The sequence below is a fragment of the Rhipicephalus microplus genome, chromosome 10 (genome assembly GCF_043290135.1).
Source record: "Rhipicephalus microplus isolate Deutch F79 chromosome 10, USDA_Rmic, whole genome shotgun sequence".
In the NCBI taxonomy this organism is placed as follows: Eukaryota; Metazoa; Arthropoda; class Arachnida; order Ixodida; family Ixodidae; genus Rhipicephalus; species Rhipicephalus microplus.
The window spans coordinates 42,681,612-42,695,643 of NC_134709.1; the positions used below are offsets into that span (position 1 = coordinate 42,681,612).

Here is a 14,032-nt window from a genome sequence, read left to right on the forward strand (position 1 = left end):
GCCATAAGTTTCCCTTACGTAACCCATCTAAATCTCTGACCTCTTCCAGCCTAACCTAACCTTTCTTAACGCTGCCTAAGTGACCATCACTTCAATAAGTAAATTAAAGAAAAAGCAATCGTCTTGTTGCTTACAAATTTAGGCATTTATTTGCTTTTAAAAATATTGTTTGTCATTTACTTTTCGTCAACCCCTCATTTTTTTTCTCCTTTTCTTAAATAACACAACTTTTCCTGTAACATTGCTGTTATTGCTAATCCACCTATTTTTATTGCTAATCATGGATAGGAGGTTCTCCTGCAGTACAGTCTTACCGCACCCCTTTCTGGATATTGCCGCGCGCGTTCTTTTCTATCTTTCTCTGCCGCGGTGGTCTAGTGGCTAAGGTACTCGGCTGCTGAACTGAAGGTCGCGGGATCAAATCCCGGCTGCGGCGGCTGCATTTCTGATGGAGGCGGAAGTGCTGTGGGCCCGTGCGCTCAGATTTGGGTGCACGTTAAAAAGAACTCCAGGTGGTCGAAATTTCCGCAGCCCTCCACCACGGCGTCTCTCACAATCATATGGTGGTTTCGGGACGTTAAACCCCACATATCAATCAATCAATCAATCAATCGATCGATCGATTAATAAATATATACATAAATAAATATATCAATAAATCAACCAATTATTTCTATGTTTGTGTTGCCGGAGCATTGCACGTGTAGATACTGCCTCGCGCAATTCGCGCCAGAATGTCTGAAAGCTTCATAGACAGTTTTTAGATGATCTGTTGGCGGGCTTGAGAGCGCAAATGCGAACGGCCCAGTTTATTCTGGAACAAACTCGGCCACCAGCGATAACGCTCGAATGTTCGACGCTACGCGCGTAAATGCCGAGGTGCGTTGCCGCGAACCTGATTATCGACGGCCGTCATCCTGTTCGCCGCTATCAGCGCACATCGTGCTTTCTTGATGTAGTTTAACTTTTCGTTGAGCGACCACAAGTTCGGCACAATAAAGAGTTTCAATTTTCACACGCACACAGGGGGCCTTCGTCGACATCACGACCATGTTTACAGTGTTCATTCTGAATAGTGTTTCGTGCTATTAGGAACTGTTGGCGTTTTATGTGCTGGAACGACGGTATGATTATTAGTGACACTGTAGTGGAGGGCTCCAGAAATTCCGGCCCATCCAGTGATCTTAACGTCCGTCTGAATCTTAGTGCGTGGGCATCTATAATTTCGTGCGCATCGAAATTCAGTGGCCGCAGCGAGGGATTCGATCCCGCGACCTCGGGTCTATCGTTTTTTTTTCTAAAACCAGAGGTGAATTTGATTCGAGAACAATGACGCTTACCTGATCACGTCATCCCGGTGTCTACTCCAGCTCCTTTGAGCAACCGGAAGCGGCGATGATGACGGGCAAAGGCGCGTCCGAGACGCCACAGCAAGAAGGTGCTTCTCCGCACAACACATAACAAAGTGATCCTCCTCAATGAACGTATAGCACCTCCTCGCCAGTCTCGCTACCAAACCGTTTTTTTTTCTTTTCCTGCCACCCGGAATGAGATTCAACGCTTACGTTTTCCGCGCCGTTAGCGTCTTCGACAGGGCACTCCGGGCACGGCACAGAGAACGTCTTGTCGTCGGCAGCAGCCTCCTGTTGCTTCCTTTTGCTCCCGCGCGCTTACGGCATCGCGCCTTCGGCATCAGCGTCCTTCTCCCCCCGACGTGGTGGGCGTGTGTCGCCGGTGAAGAGGTCCAGACGCCGCCGCCGCTGTCGGGCGAGGGATCAGTGCGTCTCGCATCCCTCCAGCGTCAGGGAAGTCGCATCTATCCACGGCTTCCGGTTGCGAATCAACACCGGTTGTAAGGACTCGGTTAGAAACTGCGTGAAGTTCAACTCCGAAGAAGTCGAACGGCAGTCTTGGACGTACTCTCTCCTACGCCGTGTTCTCGGGCCACGCCTTCAGTTTCCACGCGGGATGAGGAGTTCGCGTCGACACCGCATCGAATCGAGTGGCTCCTATCTTTCTCTCGAGAAGGCAGCCGAGATTCTCCATCGAGCACGGACGACGATAGGTTTGGGGGGTAGCGTATACCCGAGAGTCGACCAGCCCCGAGGCGATCAGCCCCGTGGCGGAGCTTACGACCCGCGGTCAAACCGAGCCCTGGCTTCGGTGGCGGCGCGCTGACGACTCACGCCGTAGTGTCCGAGACCGAGGCGGCTGCCCCGGGCTCCTCCTGATGTTCGCTCGCGTTGCTGGATGATGATGAGAGACTATGTAGAGTAGAGGAGAGGAGGAAACGCACTCTGAGGGAGGAGAGCAAGAGAGAGAGAGAGTGGGGCTGCGCGTGCTTTCGTTCAATCGCGGTTGTTTGTTTATCTTTTTTTATTGTTGTTTCATGGGCTTTCTGCTTCTCTTTCACCCCTCCTTTTTCCCGCCGTCGCTGTGCGTGCGATACTGCGTTCTGGGTCGTGTGCGCGCTCTTTCGGTTTTTCTTTCGCTCGTAGTATGTTTTCCTTAGCTTTTTTTTTTTATAGATTTAGAAAGCGCGCTCAGAGCCCGGCTCTGTTATTTTGTTTCTTCTTTCCCATTCGGCGATGAGCACACACACTCGCGCGCTCGTTCACGGCAAGATCGCCGTCCGTGCCCGCCGCTCTCCGGTCTCACTTTCGTCGATCGATACTTGAGAGGATGAGGAGGAGAGGATACAAAGAGAGAGAGAGAGTGAATGCTCTTGTGGTCTCACGTTGAACCAAGAAGGGAAAGGGTCGCTCCATTGAAGCCCCGCCGGTGTGTTCTCTCTTCTGGAACGCTAGCCGGCAGCAGCGGTCGATCGGAACGGACCGGAGTCGCCACCTATCGATGGTGCTCTGAAAGAACTCCGAGGGTTTTGCGAGTTGCGATCTTCACGCAGTAACTCGCACACTCTACGTTATTACTTTCGTTCTGATCACGAATTCCGGCTACAGTTTTGTGACTCACCGGAGCTTTCGTTGTTGCGGTGGTGCTGTCTCAGGCAGCCGAAAAATGGCCTTCGAGATTGGTTTCTGCTTCACAAGCCACCTCTAGAGCGTGGATTTGGTTGCCACTTATAGCCCAAAGAAAAGTAATCTCTAGATTTTTTTTTGTTAGCCAAATCTAGCCACATCATATACTTAAGTCAACTCGCTCATGTCAACGCTGAGATGTCTTTTTTAAACATCCTTAGTCAGCCCCCCAAAAAAACTTTAGTAGCTAAATTTGGCTGCATGTATAGCCAAACCTGTTAACACTGCGGAAAGGTTTGATTATAATAAAGTTTCTAGAATATACTGTTATTATAGAATATACTACTTCTTTTGTATGTTCCAGGGACTTAGCTTATACTCACAGCTGAAATTACGGCTGTTCGGGCCCGACACAGCGCGTGCTTGTGAAGAGCTTCAGATCTCGTCGATTGTAGTGGACGTCGAGAGATGGCGCTAAAATTTATTCGAAAAGATGTTATCCTGGAGTATATGCAAAGAGCAGAACACACTGAGACGATGCTTCACGAACCCTACCTAACTTCGCAGACCATTGGTTCAGTCGCCACGTTTCTCATCTTGCCACGTATAGGAAAATAATGAGCACTGTTGGGGATAAATCCCGGTCTTCCTTCGGCACAAGAACGCTATGCTTAAACCGTTGAAGAGGTACTGTCACAGATATTTTGGCTGCCAGCTTTTTTTTTTTTTTTGCACAGTCCATCGTTTGTTGCAGCGTGTGACAGATAATCAATTATGGCACTCCTCATTACTCGCCACTCTCACTTTCGCGCTCGTGCCTTTCGTGTCCTTCTTGTCTCTGTGTCGTCGTTTTGTTCTCGCGCTATAACTATCGTCTCACTTTCGGTTTGAGAAAGCTCTGAAAACGACAATCCACCGAGTGCGACTATCACCAGCCAGCGTGTACAACTTCCGACCACGTCAGCACACGGAACTGTGACGTACCCCAGTACGGTGCGTATCAAGAACTTCTTTCGAACAGGAAACGGGACAGCAGTGTCAGCAAACACAAAACTTCCAACGCGTGCGCCGAGACTTCTGACTCGCGAGAAGCTGCCGAGATTTATTCTGCTGGCGCAGACAGGGCTAAGAAAAGGACAGTGCTGAGTGGTGACGTCATCACGACTTCTTGTCGGGTGGTCACGTGAGGGAAGCAGGAAGTCACCGAGCGTCATCCTTGAGGGCGTCAAAGTGCGACGGTGTCAATCGCTTACCCAAACTTCAAGATTAATTTAAAATACCTTCCAAGCTACATTCGTTCTTAGTATTTTGCAGATGATATACGCATGTTCACAGAAATCAATACCGAAAGCTATCTCGGCTGCGAAATTATGTGTCCCTACCTCTTTAAGAAAGCATTTTTATTTATCTTTTCTTTCTCCTTCTTTTTTTGACATCGATGCTGTCTTAGAGTACCTTGAGTAGTCTGCGTCATCGTAATATCGCAATCTTGTTCTTCGTTTTTGTATATATATATATATATATATATATATATATATATATATATATATATATATATATATATATATATATATATATATATATATATATATATATATATGATTTGAATTTGAATCAAAATTATTTGACCAAAATCATTATTCCCTTCGAACCCGAAATTCCCTATTAGCAGAAGCCTAGGTTATGACGCCCCTGCCTTAGCGCGGTACTCCGAAATAATTTCGACCACCTGGGGTTCTTTAACGTACACTTTATTGTGTTCCCCATTTCTTTATGCACACTATGCAAGAACTATGAAAACACTGCGTTGCAGACGCATAGTATTGCACACGACGAATGGGCGTCTCATGATTGCTGCTCAGCCGTTGCAAATCGCTCAGCCACGAACGTTGATTATCATCAGCCATGGCATTAACGGCATGTCCACCAATGTGCGTACGCTCACATATTTCGTTACAGTCGAGTAAATGTCCAGGTTTCATGCCAAGTGAACGTAAGAACTACATTAGAGTACGCCTGCATTGGACCTGCAAAAGAAAACTGTCTGAAGTGCTGGGATATCTACAAAAATCTTGCCGGCAGATTTGTCTGTAGTGATTGTTACTTTGCGTCCAGTGACACGGCGCTCAAGGAAAGCTTAGGGGCCGAATTATGATGTCCACGCCGAAAGAAAAACATTATGTTTTAAATGCTTCTCTTATTTTCCCTTGTACATTAAAGCTAAGTAAGGGCACTCTCCTTTTGCCCACCAATTTCATGTTTCACAAACGTGACCACTTGTTCAATATAAGGAAATTGACAAAATTAATGTCTTTCAGCACTCGTTTTTTCCACACAGGATAACCCAGCCGAATCAGCTACTGCAGCAAATTGCGAATCGAGCTTAGGCATCGTTAGGAGAATCAATGCTGCATGTATAATGACATGAACTTTTTTTCCTCGTACTATGGTGCAAATTTCGTTTGCTCAGTTGGCTATTTTTACTTGCATATGTAACTCCCAAATTATGACAGGTAGATTGCCACTATCCCTCAAGAGGAAAGTATATAAAAGCTGTATCTTGCCGGTACTTAGCTACGGAGCAGAAACCTGCAGACTTACAAAGAGGGTTCAGCTTAAATTGAGGACGACGCAGCGAGCAATGGAAAGAAAAATGGTAGGTGTAACCGTAAGAGACAAGAAGAGAGCTGAGTGGATTAGGGAACAAACGGGGGTTAAGGATATCATAGCTGAAACCAAGAATAGGAAATGGACATAGGCCGGGCATGTAGCGCGTGGACAGGATAACCGCTGGTCATTAAGGTTAACTAACTGGATTCCCAGAGAAGGCAAGCGGGTTAGGGGGAGCCAGAAGGTTAGGTGGGCAGAAGAGATTAGGAAGTTTGCGGGTATAAATTGGCAGCAGCAAGCACAGGACCGGGTTAACTGGCGGAACATGGGAGAGGCCTTTGTCCTGCAGTGGACGTAGTCAGGCTGATGATGATGATGATGTAACTCCCTGTCTTCCCCACTTCGGGCGCTGCGGGTACCTGAAATAGACAAGTAAATAAAATTTTGCAGTGGGCGGGAGAGGCAGATCCATTCATCCATTGTGAAGTATTATGGCTCGGTGCATCATCATCATCAGCAGGAGCAGCAATATCGTCAACAACACAACGTTATGCAATACCTCCTGCTGACGGCACTTATAAGTACCACGTGTAAACATGATAAACAAATAAGCGCACTCGTGAATTTTTATATAGGTTTAAGATCCTCCTCCATGCCTTGAAGTTTTCTGTTTTGCATGTGGATATGACCGCACACGCATACAAACATGCGCAAACATACATAAAGGGTAGTTACCCCCCCCCCCCCCCCCCGTCCCCCGTCCCACACTCCACTGAACAATTTTTGGCCACGCTTATGCACTTAATGTATAAGATCGAGCCTCGCTAAGTAAGGTAGTGCAAACAACTGTAGGCTGATTTGTCCTTTCCCGCTGCGTCTTCGCCTTCGCCCCCCCCCCCTTTTTTTCTTTTTTTTGCGATTCATTTACTGACTACCGTGTTTCGTCGTGTTCTGACCGCAGTTGAACGTAGTAACACGGAGCTTTATGCTTTTATTTTGTGCCAGAAGTGTAGAAACGTGAACGATAATGGGAGGATTCCCTTTTCGGTATAAAACATGCCCCCGACATTACGACGACAATTAGCTTTCTCGAGAAAAAAAAAAAAAACGTTCAAAACACGCCTTGAGGAGGAAAGGCAATAAACTTCGTTAATACGAAACGGTCACGGAAACGGGGAAGCCAGGCTAGACGGGCGGCTAAATCGGATCCCAGGCGACCGCAACTCTAGCAGATCAGTCCGCCAGCCTGATCTGTTGGTCTTTATATGCGAGTTTTGTGCCAGCCGTAGTTACGAAACATGAGAAACTGCATGATTGTATGAACGGTGACCCCATATTGTAAGTCTGCCCTGACCCCCCCCCCCCCCCCCAAAAGTGCGGGAGAAGTGATTATACACCGAGCCTTGTGGATGGATGGATGGATATGGCTGTACCCTTTAGATCGGGCGGTGGCTAGCGCCACAAGCCGTAATACTTAATGAACCAAAAATTAGATTTATTTTTTTTTTCTTTAAAAAGTGAGTTTGAGGATTCGTACTTTGCAGTGAAGGGTTTAATTTTCACTCGTGCCTAGACTTTAGCCACCAATCAGATAACCTTCTTCTAGTTAAGTCTACCTGCTTAAAGTCTATTTTGCCCTCCCGGTCCCTAAACCCCAGTTCTTTGAAAAACTCAGCGCCATCATCCTGAACTATAGGGTGAAGCCCTTTACAGAACATTATCAAGTGTTCGGCAGTTTCTTCTTCCTCTCCACACGCACTGCATACTGTGTCTACCCCTTCGTATTTGGCCCGATATGCCTTGGTTCGCAGTACTCCCGTCCTGGCCTCAAACAGTAGAGAACTACCCCGAGTATTATCATAGATCCTTTCCTTGGCAATTTCCTGCTTAAATGTTCGATAGGTCTCTAGTGCGGACTTCTTAATCATGCCCATTCTCCACATGTCAGTCTCAGTTTCCTTCACTTTCTTCTTAACCGACTGTTCTTTTTGGTTTGGCCACCTGCTGTTTTTTAAGTATTTACCAGTCAATTTCCTGGTTCGCTTCCTCCATTTTGTATCGACATTCTTCATGTACAAGCAGCTGAAAACCTTCCTAGCCCAACGCTCCTCCCCCATTTCTCTCAATCGCTTTCAAATTTTATCTTGCTGCTAGCTTCCCTGCCCTCAAATGATGTCCATCCCATATCACCTTGTACTCCCTGATTTGGTGTATTCCCGTGAGCTCCTAAAGCAAGCCTACCTATTCCACGTTGCTTAATTTCTAATCTTCCTTGAACTTCTGATCTCATGCACAAGACCGCATTGCCGAACGTCAGCCCAGGAACCATGACCCCTTTCCATATTCTTCTCACAACATCATCCCTATTGTAATTCCACAGTGCCCTATTTTTCATCACTGCTGCATTCCTGTTACCTTTAGTCGTCACGTATATTTCGTGTTCCCTCAGGTACTCGGTCCCATTGCTTTTCCATACGCCCAGATATTTGTATTTATCTGTTATCTCTAGCGTGACCTCTTGTATTCGAAGCTCACTACCTTCGTTATCATTGAAAATCATGACTGCTGATTTTTTCTTACTGAATCTGAAATCTAACCTATCTCCCTCATTACCGTAGATGTCCATCAATCTCTGCAAATCTTCCTTGTTGTTGGCCATTAGCACTATATCATCTGCGTACATTAATGCTGGTAGTGCCTGATCAATGAGTTTTCCTTGTTTGACTAAAAAGAGGTTGAAGCCCAGTCCACTTCCCTCTAATTTGGCCTCTAATCCTTGTAGGTACATCATGAATAATAAGGGTGACAGGGGGCACCCCTGCCTAAGCCCCCGTTTTACCTCTGCAGGCTTGGATACCTGTTTTTCCCACTTTATAACTACCTTGTTACCTTTATAGATATCCTTTAAAAGATTAGTGACTACATGTTCCACGCCTAGTGCGTCCAGTATTCCCCACAATTCCTCTTGAACCACGCTATCGTACGCTCCCTTGATAACCAAAAATTGCCAAACAGGAAAAGTGGTGCCATCTGGCGCATTTGAGCAAAAACTTTGGCAAAAGCGCGCAGCGCTGGCGCCGCTAGATACCGCCGCCAGTTCTTTGTGTCTGGCTTGGTTTGGTATTCGCGATATGTGTATACCAATCGGGATCTGCGCGAAGGGAGACCCGAACAATCGATTGTGAAGTCTCAGAGGCCAAGCATACAACTGGAAGTATGAAGCTTTACACGAGAGATGGAGCGGCATGTCCAAATGCGAGGCGTCGTGAGTAACTGCGAGAGATCACGAGCGTGGCTGACGTAACGCTCGGAATAACGTAGGTTTCGTAGCCTGCGGTATTTTCTATGCGCCGGACGTGTAGTGGAGGGGGGTCGAGTGAGTGTTTCACATTACGTAACGACTACGATTCCCGAATGACTTTAAGAACGAGAAATTGTGGCCTTGATTGATTGATTGATTGATTGATTGATTGATTTGTGGGGTTTAACGTCCCAAAACCACTATATGATTATGAGAGACGCCGTAGTGGAGGGCTCCGGAAATTTTGACCACCTGGGGTTCTTTAACGTGCACCAAAATCTGAGTACACGGGCCTACAACATTTCCGCCTCCATCGGAAATGCAGCCGCCGCAGCCGGGATTCGAACCCGCGACCTGTGGGTCAGCAGCCGAGTACCTTAGCCACTAGACCACCACGGTGGGGCAAAAAAAATTGTGGCCTTCGACATTGCGTGGCGTGTACGATTTCGGGGGGCAGGATGAGAATCTGTTAAGTGCCTGCTTTTTCAACCAGGTGGCCCACCTCAACGCTGCTTGTCCTGGTTTCTTTAGTGGTTGTACAAACGACAACTTTTTTAAAATATGATAGTCTTTCTTGGGGACCTGCGACGGAAACATTTTGGTCCGTCCGTTTGTCGGTCTGCCTGTACATTTGTCTGTTTGCCCGCTCTTGACGATACCTCAAACAGCCGACCCCATCCGCAGCGCCCACCAATATTGCTCAAGGTTCAGCGTTCATACTTGTGCGATTGTCAATTAAAAAGCAATCACTGCGCATACCTAATGTACCATAACAACACGTCGATGTTTTGTATGTGTGCCTTTACACTATAGAAGGCATACACAAGTAATTCTAAGGACCGTAGCGTTAATCACGCTGCGCCGACAGTGCAAAGTGATGTTCAAAAAGGCAAGTGTTTCCAACACTTTGCTAAGACGACACGGTAGCGGCACCTGCCCGTCGCTTTGCGTTCTACACCTCATCACCTCCAAGACAGGCGCGCACGCCTTCCTTCGTTTTCGAAGATAACTGCCAGATGGCACTCGTGTCTAACGTGCCTCGATGCGCTCGAGCGCCTCCGCTGCACGCTTGACGCACTCTAACGCAGCGCCTCCAGAATACTATTCAGCGATTTTCTTGCGCGGAACATCAAATAAGTGTTTTGTTCACTCTCTCCAGACGCGTCGCAAGACTATCGTCTTTTGACGACATTTGCAGTGTAACATGCAGATCCAGGGCCAAATTTTTTTTTCTAAAATTTCTGTTGAAGATATCCCGTTTCGACGTAAATTCGTACTTTTACAACTCACCGTAAAAGATCGCTTTTCTCTGTGTTTGGGAAGGCTTGGTGGAAGACAATGGAAATGAGTAGGTTTCAAAATAGTGTCTGGAGTGTAAAAAAAAAAAATTCTTGTGGGACAAAATCAAAGTCGTTATTCCTGTCCATTCATTGATAATTCTAATTTATTTATTTTCACGCAAGTTATCGAGAAGCGTGGCCCGCGCAACAATGTTTGGATTTAAGGCTATGCTCAATTAAGTGGTCTGAAGGCCCTTTGAGCTTCTTCGTTAAATTTTGAGAGATTGTCAATTCGTTTGCAATCCCCTTATACACTCCTCGAGTCAAGGCCGTAGTAAAATGTGTGGAAGTAAATAAAACTTCACCACCGTCACAGCGTAAGCTATAGAAGCGGCCTTCGAAAGGCGCGTTTCGGACTTTTTGAAGACGCATAATGAAAGTAGATAATTTTGAAGTCCAATGCATACGACTATGTTGCGGTCCCAAACGCATTCTTGTCTATAAGCACAATGTGCAATTCTCTTGATTATACTTGCTAATTTTTAATTATTAAATATTACGATGGTATGCAATATCTTAGCAGTGTGGTACATTTGCAAACGCAGAAAATTAAAAAAAATAACAAGGGTAAACTACCCTAAATCAGTTTTCCACTCACGCGATTGAAAGCCGAATGAAAACGGCAGCTTATTAGGCAGCTTATTCAGTTCCACTATAGTACAATCAAAAATAAAAAAAAATACGTGAAGCAACTAACGCGTGCAGTGAATGGGTATGCAGATAGTGAGTTGCTGTGCCGGCTAGCCGAACTTTTGTGTGAGTCAGCATGCGAGACGCGTTGATTCTCTAGGCTGGTGGCTCTCTGCCATGGATTTTCAGGGACCCCTTGCAGACTGGTGGAAATGGTAAGGCACCCCTTGCGGGGACAAAACAAGGGGGGGGGGGGGTGTCATAAATGAGCTCATCATGCAGCGTGAAATAGGTGTCATTTCGTTCATCCGTCGCACGGAATAGTCAAAGTTTCACGCCAATTCGATCTCGACATCTCGACAGTAAGTTTTACAATCTGCTGCGACGTTCAACGTATATGTAGCTATGCTTGCTGTTCACACATGTAAGCCCGGCAAAACCACATGTAGTAAACATTTCCAACAAAACTTTACATTTAGAAGAGATAAAATAAGTCAGCACTTGCCCCGCCGCGGTGGTCTCGTGGCTAAGGCTGTTGACCTGACGGTCACGGGATCGAAGCCCGGCTGTGGCGGCTGCGTTTCCGATGGAGGCGGAAATGCTGTAGGTCCGCGTGCTCAGATTTGGGTTCACGTTGAAGAACTCCAGGTGGTCGAAATTTCCGGAGCCCTCTACTACGGCGTCTCTCATAATCATATATGGTGGTTTCGAAACGTTAAACCCCACATATCAATAAGTCAGCTCCACCGCAATGCAAAAAGGCTATGCAACGAAGCATACAAAAAATGAGAAGGGGCAGTTATCACGTGACAAAATGTTGTTCCTTGAAAAAAAAAAATGTTTTTTTTTATATTTGATAGTGCGTTTCGTGGACTCCCGCTTGAAAGCACCTGCTCTAGGCAGTGTCTACAAGGCTTTTTCTTCTTTTTTCCCCAAGAAATAGACACCGCATTAACTTCGATACTCGGGGATCCTTGAGCCTGCATCCAGATATGAGCTCACGGGTATTCTTCGCATTTCGTCCTATTTAAACGGAGCAGCAGTGCCCAGAAATTGAACACGTTTGATCGAGATTAGCTGCGAAGCACCTTACGTGCTACACTGACACGGCTTGGGAGATTATAGCACACTCCGCGTGCGTTAAGAAAAAAAAATTGAAGTCATGCCGTTTGTTGTAATCGGTGATTAAAATGTTGCTGCCAAACGCTGATCACATTCAAGATCGGCTGATGAAATGAGTCAATGACAGCTTACGCTGTATAATATACCGTAGATCCACTTGACGTTTACTGCCATGGAGACGAACTGTCCCTCCGATTCGAACAAGGTGACTGAGTAAAGAGTAGTAAAGTTCTCATAATAAATGCTACTTAGTGTTATAACGCATTGGTGGTTGCGGGAGTAACAACTTAAAATAAGGGGGGAAGGATAAACAACAAGAAGGAAGGCAGGGAGGTTAACCAGGCACATGCCCGGTTTGCTACCCTACGCTGGGGGAATGGAAAGGGGGCATAACGATGAGAGAGGGAGGAAAGAGAAGAGAAAGAGAGAGAGAGAGAGAAAAAAAAGGAGGATTGTCAGTCAATCGGCTGGCGCGTATGCAGCGGTGGCACTACACAAAAGTTAAAGGTGGTCACATAGGCCTGTAGTCCTCAAAAAGCACAAGACAGCTTTGACTGCTTTTTTAGCCGACGAAAGGCGATGACGGTGTTCCAGTAGCATCTGCACAGAGAGTGGCCGATCGTCCAATTCTCGCAAGGCGTCTGAAAGCTTCTGTCTTTCAGAGGCAAATTGAGGGCAATGGCATATCAGATGGTCGATGTCTTCTTTGGTGCAGCAGACGTCGCATTCCGCATTGTCGGACAATCTGATGAGGGTTCTATATGCTTTTGTGAAGGCAACCCCCAACCAAAGGCGACAAAGAAGTGAAGCTTCACGTCGACGAAGTCCGGATGGAGGTCGAAGTTCCAGTCGAGGGTTTATTTGGTATAGTCTCGTATGTCTTATGCTTGGGGTGTTCCACTCCTGCAGACTCAGACTACGTGCCGGGTGACGAAGTTGCTTTGCAGCGTCAGTCCTTGACAAAGGAGTCGGAAGGGTGTGCTCTTCTTGGTGCGATGTGCGAGCCGCGTTGTCTGCGGAATCATTGCCACTGATCCCACAATGGCCAGGAAGCCACTGAAACTTGACCTCGTGGCCTGTTTCTGTGACGTGGTGAACAAGCTTGACAACTTCGTAAGTTAATTGTTCATGGCAACCTCGTCGAAGGACTGACTGCATGCTCTGTAGGGCTGGTTTCGAGAACTCTGGCAAACTCATGGCCTGGGCCTTGAACACCCCGTGAGGAGGACCGCCTGCTCAGGAGCTTGCTGGAAGAGCGCATTGCGGCTTCACTAATGAGCGTTGAGGAAGTCGCCGCCACAACGTATATTGAACTTGTGCTTCGTTTGCGAAACGTTGGGAGTGAGAATGCTAACCCCGGGCGTCTGCATTTCGGTAGAAGCAGCCACCCTCATCTCCTATGCACAGATTTATTATTTAATTAATAAAAAAAAAGCAGTGCGCCATTGCGCGGTACTTATGGTTAACCAACGAAGCTAAAATTTGCAAACCCTTTGTAAAACAGTCGGTTAATCGCGAATATTTTTATGCAAGTATATTCGCAACGCCTGTCCAGAAGTGCTAACGGGTTTTGCCGTCTGTGCGTCACCTTCATCGTTCTCAGTAGACCTATGGTATTAAGGACCAGTGGGGCCTGCCAAATTTCGTTAGCACATAAACGATTTGTGTTTTGGTGCACGCACGATTATTTTTTGTTTTTGCTGGCTGTATACAGCTTCGTGATAAAATAAACGCTCACAATCAAACTTTGAAAACGACCCTCAGACTACTTTATAAAGCGCGCCAAGAGCTAAGGCAGGTTAGAGTTTGCACATTTCGACAATAGATGGCGGCAACAGCCTGAGCAGCGTGCATTAGTGGTCTGCGTTGTTTCCGTCTTTTTGACTACGGGAAGCTTCGAGTATTTCGGGTTGAAAAGCGTCGGGAGGGTCAGTGACACTCGATACGTAGGCGAACGATATCAGTGAACTTTCGTTTTGTTGCTACGGTTTTCGTTTTGAAACGCGAAAAAGAACTCGTAGATCTTCGAGGTCGCTGACTCTTGGAGGCAC

The 14,032-nt window shown here is 46.6% G+C and overlaps 1 protein-coding gene across 1 annotated transcript in view; it reads right to left on the reverse strand.

Annotated features, from left to right (window-relative positions):
- LOC119181741 (serine/threonine-protein kinase NIM1) overlaps nucleotides 1-2,165 on the reverse strand; it is a 94,842-nt gene extending 92,677 nt beyond the window's left edge. The window contains exon 1 of the mRNA XM_075875558.1: nucleotides 1,341-2,165. The gene's annotated coding sequence lies outside the window, so the exon portion shown is untranslated. The remainder of the gene's footprint in view (nucleotides 1-1,340) is intronic.
- Between the last annotated feature and the right edge of the window lie 11,867 nt (nucleotides 2,166-14,032).